Source organism: Cajanus cajan, chromosome 4 (assembly GCF_000230855.2).
Source record: "Cajanus cajan strain Asha chromosome 4, NIPB_CcT2T_4, whole genome shotgun sequence".
NCBI classification, from domain to species: Eukaryota; Viridiplantae; Streptophyta; class Magnoliopsida; order Fabales; family Fabaceae; genus Cajanus; species Cajanus cajan.
Window position 1 is genome coordinate 11,362,430 of NC_138520.1, and position 15,183 is coordinate 11,377,612.

Sequence of the window (15,183 nt, forward strand, 5' to 3'; positions counted from 1 at the left end):
ACGACTACCTATTTTTAATTCATGAGAAGTCTCAATCCCTAGATGTTTTCAAATCTTTTAAAGCTGAAGTTGAGCTTCAACTTGGAAAGAAAATTAAGGCCGTCAAATCTGATCGTGGTGGTGAATATTACGGTAGATATGATGGATCAGATGAACAACGTCCAAGGCCTTTTGCGCTTTTCCTAAGGGAATGTGGCATCGTTCCTCAGTATACTATGCCTGGGAAACCAAGCATGAACGGTGTTGCAGAACGTAGAAACAGGACTCTTAAGGATATGGTGAGAAGTATGATTAGTCATTCTTCCTTACCAGAGTCATTGTGGGGAGAAGCGCTTAAGACTGCAGTCTACATCCTAAATAGGGTACCAAGTAAAGCAGTTAACAAAACTCCTTATGAGTTATGGATGGGTAAAAGGCCAAGTCTAAAACATTTACACATTTGGGGTTGTCCGGCTGAAGCGCGTCCTTATAGGCCGCATGAAAGCAAGCTGGAGTCAAGGACTGTTAGCTGTTATTTTGTTGGTTATCCTGAACGCTCTCGGGGCTATAAATTTTACAATCCCACTACTAGATCATTCTTTGGACGGGAAATGCGAGATTCCTTGAGGATGTTGAGTTTGGGAAGGAAGAGAACATAAGAAATGTTGTCTTTGAGGAAAAACCTGTCATTGACAGTGATCAAGTCCTCGTGCCTATTACTATTCCAGTACCTACCCCAGTAATAGGTGACAATCATGGAGTTATTCCTAACATTGTCCCTACACAAGACAATATTGAGGTTCTCCCTCAAATACCTATAGAGCAAGCTCAACAATCTCAAGAAGTGCCATTAAGGAGATCCACTAGAGAAAGGAAAAGTGCAATTCCAGATGATTACATTGTGTTTCTTCAAGAACATGAGGATGGCATTGGTCTAACAGAGGATGATCCAATCAACTTCTGTCAAGCTATGCAAAGTTCTAGCTCTCAAAAGCGGATTGATGCCATGAAGGATGAGATGAAATCTATGCAAGACAACGATGTTTGGGATCTCGTTGAATTACCTGAAGGTGTGAAACCTATTGGTTGTAAATGGATATTTAAAACCAAGAGGGATTCCAAAGGTAATATTGAGAGATATAAGGCTCGTTTAGTTGCTAAAGGTTTCACTCAAAAGGAAGGAATTGATTACAAAGAAACCTTTTCTCCGGTTTCTTCAAAGGATTCTTTTAGAATAATAATGGCACTCGTAGCTCATTATGATTTAGAGCTCCATCAGATGGATGTTAAAACTGCATTTCTAAATGGTGACATTGAAGAAACGATTTATATGATGCAACCAGAAAATTTTGTGTCTGGTGACTCAAAGTCCATGGTATGCAAACTAAAGAAATCCATCTATGGTCTCAAACAAGCTTCCCGTCAATGGTATCACAAGTTCCATCAAGTTATTACCTCATATGGTTTTGAGGCAAATATAGTTGATGATTGTGTTTATCATAAGTTTAGTGGGAGTAAATATATATTCTTGGTGTTATATGTCGATGATATACTGCTTGCCAGCAGCGATATAGGCTTATTGCACGAAACCAAGAGATTTTTAACAAAGAATTTTGAAATGAAAGATCTTGGTGAAGCTTCTTTTGTATTAGGTATTAAGATACTGAGAGATCGTTCTCATGGTATCATAAGGTTATCACAAGAGAACTATATCGATAAAGTTTTAGATAGATTCGGCATGAAAGATAGTAAACCAGGAGATACCCCTATAGCCAAGGGAGACAAATTTAGCCTCAAACAATGCCCTAATAATGACCTTGAAAGAAATGAGATACAAAAGATTCCTTATGCTTCAGCTGTGGGAAGTCTAATGTATGCTCAAGTTTGTACTCGTCCTGATATTGCATTTATAGTGGGAGTTTTGGGCAGATACTTAAGTAATCCTGGGATGCAGCATTGGAAAGCAGTAAAGCGTGTAATGCGCTATTTGAAGAGAACAAAAGGATATATGTTCACTTATCAGAAGTCTGACAGTTTAGAGATCATTGGATACTCAGACTCTGATTTTGCCGGATGTCAAGACAGTAAACGCTCCACATCTGGATACATATATCTTTATGTTGGCTGGAGGAGCTATCTCTTGGAAGTCTCTTAAACAGACTATTATAGCTTCATCAACCATGGCTGCGGAGTTCATTGCTTGTTTTGAGGCATCCAACCATGGGATATGGGTACGAAATTTTATCACTACGTGTGGTTAATGGCATTGAAAGGCCATTGAAAATCTATTGTGATAATAACTCTGCAGTTCTTTATTCCAATAACAATAGGAGTAAAACCAAGTCAAAATTCATTGATATAAAGTTTCTGGTTGTTAAGGAAAGAGTTCAGAATAAGCAAATTTCTATAGAACATATAGGGACTAATTTTATGCTAGCTGATCCACTTACTAAGGGTTTGGTGCCTAAAGTCTCTCATGAGCACACTGCTCATATGGGTGTAATTCCTTATAGTACCTTAGTTTAGTGGGAGTCTCATTTATGTTTTGTGTCTTCTTTATTTTTATTTTTTCCAGATATTTGTATTATTTGGATTTTCTACAGAAATAAAGTTGATGTTCATAATTCTATTCTGAGCTTATTTTGTGCAATATATATATGTTGCGTTTTGAATGGATCTCTATAAAGAATAAAGTTTGGACCAGTTGGAAATAAACATGATTAAGATCACGTTGCATGTAATTTCCATGCCACTTATCCATATTTGATCTATGTCATTGAGTGCATTCAATTGTGGTGATCATTATGGTTTAGTCACATTAGATAGTGATGAAAGCTGTAGTGATTCCCTGTTGTTGTATGAGATGGACCAGATTGTTTAAGGGGAGTCTAAGAGTAAGTAGCATATGGTTGCGCGCCTAAATAATTTTTTGATATAAATACTTAAATGAATATGAAGCCCAAGTGGGAGATTGTTAGAAATTTTATTTCTAATAATTATTGTGGGCTACATATATTATTTGTAGTATTTATATTAGTTATTTACATTTAGTTGGGCTCAATAAAAGTGATCTAATTTTAGTGAGCCTTTAGACTGCCAACAGGAAAAACTGATATGGGCTCAAATAAGTAGAAACCAGATTTGGCCCGTTAGGGGTTAATGGGAACCCTAATAGGTTTAAAATCATAAAGATGGTCATGGTCTCCAATATGCCAAATCAGAAACACACGTCTCTCTGTCTCCCCATCAGAAGAGTAACATCAAGTCCCATCAAGGAATCCAGTGATTTGGCTGAGGAAGATCATTGCACCAAAAGACTATTCCGCTGCAACCTTTTGATCAACGTTAATGGATACAGGTACGTGTTATTATCATTAACTCTGTAATCTGAGACAACGGTTCATATTTTTTTTATTAAATGGAAAATTTCTATTTGGCTTAAGAAATTTATCCCAACATCATCCACCTTGCTATAGGTACAAAATAGATGTGGTATGGATTCTAATGTTGATTTACAAAATGGGCACAATCTTTATTGATTATCAAGCCAAATATTTATGTGTAATATATTATCAATTGTTGGTAGTTCATAGTGAAACAGTCTCCAAATAAAATTTTGTGCCTTTGGGGGAGCTTTTATATTCCAAGTTTGTTTAAAATTATTCTCCACCTATCCACCTCTCCTAATTGCCTAGATTGTTTTATTAGTTGACCTCATCATAAAATTTTTGGATTGTCCAAGCAACCAAATCCATGAATCTTGAATCTGTTTTCAAATATTTGTACTCAACAATTCATGCAACATCATCTCCAATTGATTTCTTTCCCATTTGAACCATGTCCTACGCCACTTTAATTAACTCCCAAACCCAAGCACCATCACTACATTTTTCCATATCAACAATCCACTTTAGTTTTTATTCAGAATTTTGGAAAGGTCTAGGATATGCAATTGTTAAGCATTCAGTTCCTAGCCATTTATCCAACCAGCATCTGATTTGCCCACCATCTCTAACTTTCTATTGTCTTGAACTATGAAACCAATTACCTTGACATTCGCCACCACAAATGTTAATTAGATATCTCCACCATATGAAATCCTTGCTAATGATATTACTTGTACTAAAATAATTCCTTTAGTCATATTTTGAAGTCAGTACCTTTCCCCACAATGTATCTTATTGGTGGAACAGATTCCACATCCATTTTGCCATGAGAGACACATTGAATTATTTAATGTTTTTTATGTCGAGCCCCCAATGGTTTTAGTTCTTGTGATCTTATCCTAGCTAACCCAAGCTATTTTTTCACTTCTTTCATTACAACCCCATGGAAACTTCTCTAGACCGTAGTAATATGTTTAACTACATTGGTTGGCAGTCTGAAAAATGCTAGGTAGAATAAAGGTAGCCATGTTAATACAGTGTTTATCACTCACACTCTTCTTGCTAGAAATAACAATTTACGTTTCCAACCTGCTAATTTTTTCTTTATCTTACTAATAGTCGGCCTCTAAGTGGTTTGTAATCTTGGATTAGATGCCCAGGTACATGAATGGCACATCCATCAAACTACAATTCAACAAATGTGCAAACCTTTCCATCCTACTCCTCTTTATACCCACTGCCCCAAAATAGATCTTGGAAAAATTAGTTTTCAACCTTGATACCAATTCAAAGCATCTAAGCACACTTTTTTTTATTACAATGATATTGCCCACACACACATCTCCCATGAATATAGTGTCATTTGCATATTGCAATATAGAAATATCAACTTGATCCTTATCGATCTTGAGGCCATTGAACAATTTTTTTGAGGAAGTTTTCCTCGTTAATCTTAATTATGAGACGATCTACCACAATGGTATACAGAAAGGTGGCTATAGTGGATCCCCCTGTGACACCCTCTACCCCATTATTAATATACAACAAAAGTAACAATAAAATATTTCTTTTCTTCTTCTTTTTGGGTAAATAAAATTTTTCATAGTTGACAAATATTTCAAATATAACAAGGTAGAAGATTCACATTCGTAACTCATAAATCATAACTCTAGTGTAAAAATTATAAAAGAAAAGAAGTTAAGATTTTCAATACAATTTAGTGTAAAACAAGAAATCATATATATACAAATAATAATAAAGGAAATATAAATTAACTCCAGTAAAGGTGGTAGTGCCTCCTGGTTAGGAATTAATTTATACTCCCAAATCATATAATAAAAATATAACAAAATGTACATCTTGGTCTTTTATCAAGAACGTTCAAATTACAATTCTTAACATATATTTTCCTTGAATTATACATGTTATCTACGTTATCTCTTCGTTAGAAATTACAAAAGAAGAGAAACTAAAGTTATAAAAACAATAACATATTAAACTAAAATAACTATGCCCCGATGTCACATCCTATCAGAGCATGCCCAATTGAAGCCTTTAAGCCTCATCACCAACATTCTCATGATGCTGATCATCTGCAACACAATTTAAAACGTATACAAAACAACAAGGGAGTGAGAAACATCTCACTCAGTTTCAGGTGCAGAAATAACTGCTAGATAGCACACACACACACAACATATATAAGTCACATGTAAACAATACATAAATAGTCAATATCACATATATATACTCATTTATCATGCTTATGATGTCATGGACTCAACTCATAAATGCATGCATGTGGCGCCATACGGAAGATTCACAATTCATCGTTGGTGACCCTAAGGTACACCTGGTTACATCACTGGTGACCCTAAGGTACACCTTGTTAGCATGTTACATCGTGGGTGACCATAAGGTACACCTTGTTAGCATGTTACATCGTGGGTGACCATAAGGTACACCTTGTTAGTCGTGGGTATGCGGCCTCAGCGGCACACCTGGAGTAATATATGCATATGATGCATGTCATACATTCATAATCTCATGGACTCAACATTTAACTTATTACATAATTTCATTTAGTACATCATATCATTATTTGTCATAGTATCATAATCATAGTTTGTCTCAATAGTCCATTCTTAGGTCTCATGTCATTTGTCCATACTTCACATGGTCATGTCATCAATACTCCTCATAAGGTCCGCATAGGTATTCACAGAGAGCATTCTTGTTCATATTAAAACTCATTTATTATTAACATTAATTTCATACTCATTTATTACTTTCAACAAAGAATAGAAAATCGGACAGAACAACGGCACCTTTAACAAAAACAGAGTAGAGTAAATAGAAAATCAAACAGAACAACGGCACCTTCAACAAACAACAAAGTAAAGTAAATAGAAAATCAAACAGAACAACGACATCCTCAACAAGGAACAAAATAGAGTAAATAGAAAATCAGACAGAACAACGGCAAGGGATTGGGGGCCAATCCGACAAACAACTATCCAACAATTATCCCCACACCCCTGAGCGAGGTTCTCACTCCCCCCCTTACCTGGATAAGCAGGAGCTGGAACTTGGGCAGGGCCTCCTCCTCTGGATCCCCTCTTTTTCTTCCCTCTTTTTCTTTCTTTCTTTCTTTCTCTCTCTCTCTCTCTCTCTCTTTCTCTCTCCTCTTTCTCTCTCTAAGATTATCACTTCTTGCTCGGTATAAAATTTTCACCCCCCCTTGGCCCTATTTATAGGCCAACTGGTGTACCCGGAACGGCCCGTATTGAATTCGGAACGGCCCGTTCCGGATCCTTCGAATTTGTGCAAATTTCTCAACTGGAACGGCCCGTTCCAAAATCGGAACGGCCCGTTCCAAAATCGGAACGGCCCGTTCCCAAAAAGCAGAACGGCCCGTTCTGAAACCAGAACGGCCCGTTCTCAAACCCAGCAGAACGGCCCGTTCTCCCTCCGGAACGGCCCGTTCTCCTTGTTGGAACGGCCCGTTCTGGGCCCGTTCCCAACCTAAAATTTTAGCTTATTTTAAATGCTCAGAACGGCCCGTTCCACTTTCGGAACAGCCCGTTCCGAGTTACTCAAATGCCCCTAATACCTTTATAAAATTACGAAAATGCCATCAATAATTACGAAAAATGCCATTACTAATAAAAATATCCTTTTAAGGAAATTGGGGTGTTACAATTCTCCCCTCCTTTTAGAAATTTTGTCCCCGAAATTTACCTGAAAACAAAAATAGATAAATTTCTCGCGTCTTGCTTTCTAACTCCCATGTAGCACTTTCTTCAAAATTTCCTTATTGATGTACAACTCTATCAATCTCTCCAAGAAATGTCTAATGTTAATAAGTTCAAGGTGAGCAGACCTGGTAAGCCTATCCATTAATCCAAATAAGATCAAATTTCTTAAGAATATCATACATAACTACAACTAAATCCATAGATACAGAATCTTATTTTCAAATTAGAACGTCTAAAGGTTGTATTAAATCTGAAAGTTTTTGGTGTTCGACCTTAGCTTTCTAACATATTAAGCAAGCATACACAAATTCCTCCACTTCCTCCGTCATCTTAGGCCACCAAAACAACTTCTTAAGATATTGATACATCTTAGTAACTCCTAGATGAATACTAAGACTGCTCTTATGACCTTCTTCCAAGATTGCTCTCTTAAGTTCTAGCACATTTGGAATATACAACCCATTCTTAAATCTCAACACTCCATCCACTCCAAATTTAAACTTACTTTCTACACCTTGATTCAACTTCTCTACTTCTCTTTAGACCATCATGTTTCCGCTGCGCCACTCTGATACATTTCAGTAACTCTTAAATAAATGCTAAAAATATTCTTATGTCCTTTCTCTAAGATCATCTTCCTTAATTTGGGTTTACTAGGCACATAGATTATATCCTTGTATTCCGAAACACCATCAACTTCCACTTGTAAAAAGGCTATTTATATTCCTATCAATCTTTTTCACTTGGGTCACTAAGAAAGAATCTAACTCCTGAGTCTTCTAATCTCATTATTAATCCTTTCAACATATTCAATCCAATGTTCCTAAGGGTGAGCTCACACATCATGCTTAAGTTTCTAATCTACTCAATCAAACTCAACCCTTATATCATCAAAATGATAGATAAATGCTCATCCTACTCAGGACATTTGTCACCATATTAGTTTAACTTGTATAATCTTCTCCAATGATTAGGCACCTAATTATAAGTTCACTATGTACTCATACTCGGTCTTCAAGTCTTACCACTTTATTTATACTCCAAGAAAACTCTTATTCACTACCTTGTCCTATAATCTCATATCTGGCCACCAAAATGAATCGACTAATATACTTATTCAATATCCTTTGAATAATCCATTCGTTAATCGAGTCATACATAGTCCCTTACTACTAGGAGTAATTTCACAAATCAAACTTAAATTCCTAACTTGAGCCAAAAGATATATCTCTTTGACCATAAAGAAAGATAAATATAGATATTTCCTATTCAAAGCATCGACTGCTATAGGTTTACCCAGATAACAACTAAGATTAAAATCTTAATCCTTACAATTTCCAACTATCTCTTCTATCTCATATTCAATTCCTTCGGATCAAACAGATATTTAAGATCCTTATAATCACTAAATATCTCAATAATGTTTCTAAAATCTCAAGCGTAGCTATTACAACTTCTAATTCAAGGTAATTTCTCTCATGAATTTTCCATTTCCTAGATGCTTAAAAACATAAGTTACTACCTTTGCATCAATAATCCACCCAAACCTGTCTTCAAAGTCATCACTATATCCCACATAAGACTTACTAGAGTCAGGTAATATTATCACTAGTCAATCTTGCCATAAGAGTTAGAACTACTCTTATACTTACTATCTCACATAAAGACAATACCCCTCATAGTGAATGTAGTCAAAGGCAATGCTATCCTAGAAATTCTTTCAATAAATCTCCAATAGTAAGCCTCATAAAACTTTTATTCTCGCTAACTTGCTTAGATATCTCTCTGCTTAAACATAACTTCTACCTAAGACAGATTCATGTTCACCTTAACTGAAATTTACAGGGACTAGAAAACTTAACATACAACCGTCTTGGATATATCTTCACCTTCAACTACAATATGATCATATCACATCCTAAGATCAATATCACTAACCATACAATATTCACCATTTGATCCCTAAGGTCTTCTATTCACATATCGACATACATGCACATCAAGTCATATTAGAATGCCTATTTTAAACCTTCATATATATCATCCATAAGCATGTACATGAACAACCTTTACCACATAGCATCATATAACCTTAAACAACCTCTCAATCTACACGAAAACACCTCAAAACATGTCAATTCTTATCCTTGCATTGCCTACTAGCCCGAAAACATTATTATACAGACTAACTTCTATTTTTAACAACTATCAAAGAAAACAACACATAAAGAGTTCTACTCATCCATGTGATATCAACCTATCACTAAGTGAATAGGCTACAACTCTTAGGGAGACATGAGATTTTTAAAAAAAATCATTTCCTTAGCTAAAAATTCAAAAATCACCATAGATATATTCAATGCTTACAACTATACCTCTGATTACCAAAGCAGCTATACAGGAGTTCTAGACCTCCGTTTTACCTGATTCCAATTCCATTAGAAAGATAACATCCAAGGCTACCACTTTTCTGAAGACTAACAAAAATTCTAATTTTGTCAGTATAGCACTTGTACTGTCACAACAAAACATCTCCTACACCAGATAACAATAGTGTATCAACATCTAAAACCACAAAAATACCTCAATCCTTCCAAACTTACTCCTTTCCACCTGAAATTCATATCAAAGTTTCCCACTACAAATCTAAACCAAATAACTCACCTATTCAGTACAAAAGGCTTAGAAAATAAAATTTTCATGCAACCATCAAACTCTAAAAATCATCAACACTTCAATCTCTCCTTAAGAATACCAAAACTCCAATTCTCAACATACCTCATCTTTGGATTCAATTGCTACAACTATAGCTTTCAAAAATTTCACCAATCATAAATTCTTAATACACTTTAAAATAAATCAATGTCTTACCCAAATCTAAGGCCTCAATAGTTCCCACAATATTAACAACATATTTCGTCTACCACTACTCGCACATATGCTTGCAACACAAGCGATATTACTCAACCACCACTTCTTACGTAAGTATCAAACAATTAAGCAATCATAAGAATGAAGAAGAAAGGTCATAATGGTATTAGCTGACACTATCATGACTATCATTCCTCTAATTAAAAAAAAATAAAAAAAATAACTTAACAATATCAAACTTTACAATATCAACACAAGGAGAACATCATCATCATCATTATCAAAGCAAAACATCATCAAAGCAAAGCATCACCAAAATATACAACAAACAAAACAATGTCAGAGTACACAACAGAATCTCGATAAGTCACGGCCGATTAGATCGACCTGCTCTGATACCACTAAATGTGACACCCTCTACCCCATTATTAATATACACCAAAAGTAACAATAAAATATTTCTTTTCTTCTTCTTTTTGGGTAAATAAAATCTTTCATAGTTGACAAATATTTCAAATATAACAAGGTAGAAGATTCACATTCGTAACTCATAAATCATAACTCCAGTGTAAAAATTATAAAAGAAAAGAAGTTAAGATTTTCAATACAATTTAGTGTAAAACAAGAAATCATATATATACAAATAATAATAAAGGAAATATAAATTAACTCCAGTAAAGGTGGCAGTGCCTCCTGGTTAGGAATTAATTTATACTCCCAAATCATATAATAAAAATATAACAAAATGTACATCTTGGTCTTTTATCAAGAACGTTCAAATTACAATTCTTAACATATATTTTCCTTGAATTATACATGTTATCTACGTTATCTCTTCGTTAGAAATTACAAAAGAAGAGAAACTAAAGTTATAAAAACAATAACATATTAAACTAAAATAACTATGCCCCGATGTCACATCCTATCAGAGCATGCCCAATTGAAGCCTTTAAGCCTCATCACCAACATTCTCATGATGCTGATCATCTGCAACACAATTTAAAACGTATACAAAACAACAAGGGAGTGAGAAACATCTCACTCAGTTTCAGGTGCAGAAATAACTGCTAGATAGCACACACACACACAACATATATAAGTCACATGTAAACAATACATAAATAGTCAATATCACATATATATACTCATTTATCATGCTTATGATGTCATGGACTCAACTCATAAATGCATGCATGTGGCGCCATACGGAAGATTCACAATTCATCGTTGGTGACCCTAAGGTACACCTGGTTACATCACTGGTGACCCTAAGGTACACCTTGTTAGCATGTTACATCGTGGGTGACCATAAGGTACACCTTGTTAGCATGTTACATCGTGGGTGACCATAAGGTACACCTTGTTAGTTGATGGATGGAAAACCGCAAGTGTACGGTTGTCGTCAAGTAATAAATATCGAATCACAGGGACTACGTGTTTGACCTAGAATTACTAGTATTTTAATTTGAATTTTAAAACAGATTGAATTTTTGTTTTGAGATGATAAGATCAGATTTGATGGTAAAAGAGATAGTAATGCAATTAATGAATAAGATAAAACTTTAAGATAAGATAAGGAGATTTCCGGGAATCTAGGGTTCGCACAAAGAGTTCCAACAATATTGAATTATTATTTTCATTAATTAATTCTATTCCATCTTGAAGGTAGTCTTAACCTAATTTAATCCTTGCACCTTCTCAGGCTACGAGGACGTGTTTAATTAAAATTAATCTCTACTCTCGTGGTAATTACGTTCAATTAAACCCATTAAGATCTTTGTTAATCTATTGCTCCTCGAAAGCTTAAATCAACTCTCGTGATTTAACACTCAAGTCTGTTCCTTTAGGTTCCGATAATTAGGTTCTCCTCTCAGTTCATCCCTAATTATCTATGATTATGAAAATTAAGATTAATTGTTTATCATAATTATAATCAAGTTCTCCTCTCAGTTCATCCTTAATTAATGTTATTATGAAAACAAAAATATTAAAGTTCATATATAAAATATAAAAGAACAGATCAAGAATTGGAACAAAATTAAGAAACTGAATAATGCATTAATAAAGAGGTTCTCAGAGGCTAAGCCCTGATCCCAGAAAAAGGGAAACTACTCACAGGAGTTCATAGTAGTTCTCCAAGAAAAGAAGAATAAAAGAAAAGCAAACCTTAGAGTCGATGGCACAGGCGCCCAACCTTCTCCAAGTGTCAAAAACTAAAAAAAACTGTCTCCGAAAACAAAAAATCTCCGTTCTAGGCTAACCTCATCTAATTTATAACCTAAAAGGGTAAAAAGGTAAAACTACCAAGATAAAAATTACAAAGATAAAATAAAAATAAAACATAAAACTTAAAAAGCTGGGACGCGAAGTGAATCACGGCCGTGACTGAGAATCACGACCGTGATCTTCTCTGGAGCACATCTATGAAGGGTCAGTGGCGTTCACGGGTGTGATTGGGAGTCACGGCCGTGATTTTCTCTGGTGAATCACGGGCGTGATTTAGAATCACGGCCGTGATTTTCCCTGTAGCTCAGCATTTCCTCTTTAATTCTTAAATCTTGATCCTGCTCAGAGAAAACACAACACATACCAAGAAAAGCATAAAATAGGAAAATGATATAAAAATTTATTAAAAACATGAAAGATATGCATGATTATGCTATGAATTCTTGTGAATTAAAGTGCTAAAATACGAGTAAAATACACAACATCATTAGTCGTTGGTATGCGGCCTCAGCGGCACACCTGGAGTAATATATGCATATGATGCATGTCATACATTCATAATCTCATGGACTCAACATTTAACTTATTACATAATTTCATTTAGTACATCATATCATTATTTGTCATAGTATCATAATCATAGTTTGTCTCAATAGTCCATTCTTAGGTCTCATGTCATTTGTCCATACTTCACATGGTCATGTCATCAATACTCCTCATAAGGTCCGCATAGGTATTCACAGAGAGCATTCTTGTTCATATTAAAACTCATTTATTATTAACATTAATTTCATACTCATTTATTACTTTCAACAAAGAATAGAAAATCGGACAGAACAACGACACCTTTAACAAAAACAGAGTAGAGTAAATAGAAAATCAAACAGAACAACGGCACCTTCAACAAACAACAAAGTAAAGTAAATAGAAAATCAAACAGAACAACGGCATCCTCAACAAGGAACAAAATAGAGTAAATAGAAAATCAGACAGAACAACGGCAAGGGATTGGGGGCCAATCCGACAAACAACTATCCAACAATTATCCCCACACCCCTGAGCGAGGTTCTCACTCCCCCCCTTACCTGGATAAGCAGGAGCTGGAACTTGGGCAGGGCCTCCTCCTCTGGATCCCCTCTTTTTCTTCCCTCTCTTTCTTTCTTTCTTTCTTTCTCTCTCTCTCTCTCTCTCTCTCTCTTTCTCTCTCCTCTTTCTCTCTCTAAGATTATCACTTCTTGCTCGGTATAAAATTTTCACCCCCCCTTGGCCCTATTTATAGGCCAACTGGTGTACCCGGAACGACCCGTATTGAATTCGGAACGGCCCGTTCCGGATCCTTCGAATTTGTGCAAATTTCTCAACTGGAACGGCCCGTTCCAAAATCGGAACGGCCCGTTCCCAAAAAGCAGAACGGCCCGTTCTGAAACCAGAACGGCCCGTTCTCAAACCCAGCAGAACGGCCCGTTCTCCCTCCGGAACGGCCCGTTCTCCTTGTTGGAACGGCCCGTTCTGGGCCCGTTCCCAACCTAAAATTTTAGCTTATTTTAAATGCTCAGAACGGCCCGTTCCACTTTCGGAACAGCCCGTTCCGAGTTACTCAAATGCCCCTAATACCTTTATAAAATTACGAAAATGCCATCAATAATTACGAAAAATGCCATTACTAATAAAAATATCCTTTTAAGGAAATTGGGGTGTTACACCCCCTGCCTTAACCCTTTGAATTTCTTGACTTTTTTAGTTGGACTAACATTAACCAAAATCAACACACAAGCCGACTTCAAACAAGTTGTTATCCACTCCACCCATTTACTATAGAACCCCAACTTGTCTAACATACAAAACAAAATGTTCCAACATACTAAATCATAGGCATTTTTGAAGTCCACCTTGAAAGATATTCATGTATTTTTTTTTTCTTTTTACCTTATCTATGGCCTCATTCAACACAATCACATTGTTTAAGAGATTCTTTCTCCCGAGAAATGCATTTTGTCTATAATCAATAACTGATGGTAACACCCTTTTCAATCTAGTTTCCAATATCTGTGCTAAAATTTTATATATGCATCCCACCAATGAAATAGGTCTAAAGTCTCCCAAAGATTGTGATTCCTTTACTTTAGGGATTAGAGTAATGAAAGAGGAATTAGAGCCCTCCGATAACTTTCCATTAACATGAAATTCTCTTACAAACTTTATTATATATGTCCTTTTTTAACATATCCAAAAATTCCTTTAGGAATAAGAAAATGAAATTATCGAGCCTGAGGCTCTTCAAATTACCATAGTCCCAAACAACAACTTTAATCTCTTATTTCCTCAAACTCAGCAATTAGAAAACTATAATCCTGTTGAGTGGTATATTTAAATTGTCCCCCATCTAGTTTCAGCCTCTCCCATTGTAGATCATCAAATCTATCATGGAAAAAACACTTAACATGATCCTTCACCTCTTTTGGAATATCTACCCAAGATCCATCAATGAATAACCCCCAAAACGCATTCTTTTCTCTTTTCCAATTCACCATCTAATGGAAAAAAATTTAGTGCTAATATCCCCCACCTTTAACCAATTTAATCTTGACTTTTGAAACCACATATATTCATTTCTAATCTCCAACTTCCAAAACTCCTGTTGAAGATCACATTTTATGAAATTCTTCCCCATTCAAGCCAACCAATTCCTCTTTCTTATCCAACTCATTAAGATCTTCCACAATTTTATTCTATTTATTATGTGTTGTCCCAAATTTCACAAGGCTCCACTCTCTCAATTTATTCTTAAGTCTTTTTAACTTTTCTTTCAAGACATGCCCCACCCATGGACACTCAACTCCTTCCAGGTGTTGTCCACAAAATTCTGGCAATCCTTATCTTCAAACCAACAATGTAGAGAGAGGAATAATTTGGGATCCGACTCCACGTATTAGTCTTTTAACAAAATCAAACAATGATCTTAT

General features: G+C 35.5%; 1 long non-coding RNA gene across 1 annotated transcript; it reads right to left on the reverse strand.

Moving 5' to 3' along the window:
- Nucleotides 1-10,632: 10,632 nt before the first annotated feature.
- LOC145956700 (uncharacterized) lies at nt 10,633-13,352 on the reverse strand. The gene is made up of 2 exons (XR_014432937.1): nt 13,306-13,352; nt 10,633-10,981 (listed from the first exon to the last, which is right to left on the reverse strand). It is a non-coding gene; the product is annotated as an uncharacterized LOC145956700 (long non-coding RNA).
- Nucleotides 13,353-15,183: the final 1,831 nt, after the last annotated feature.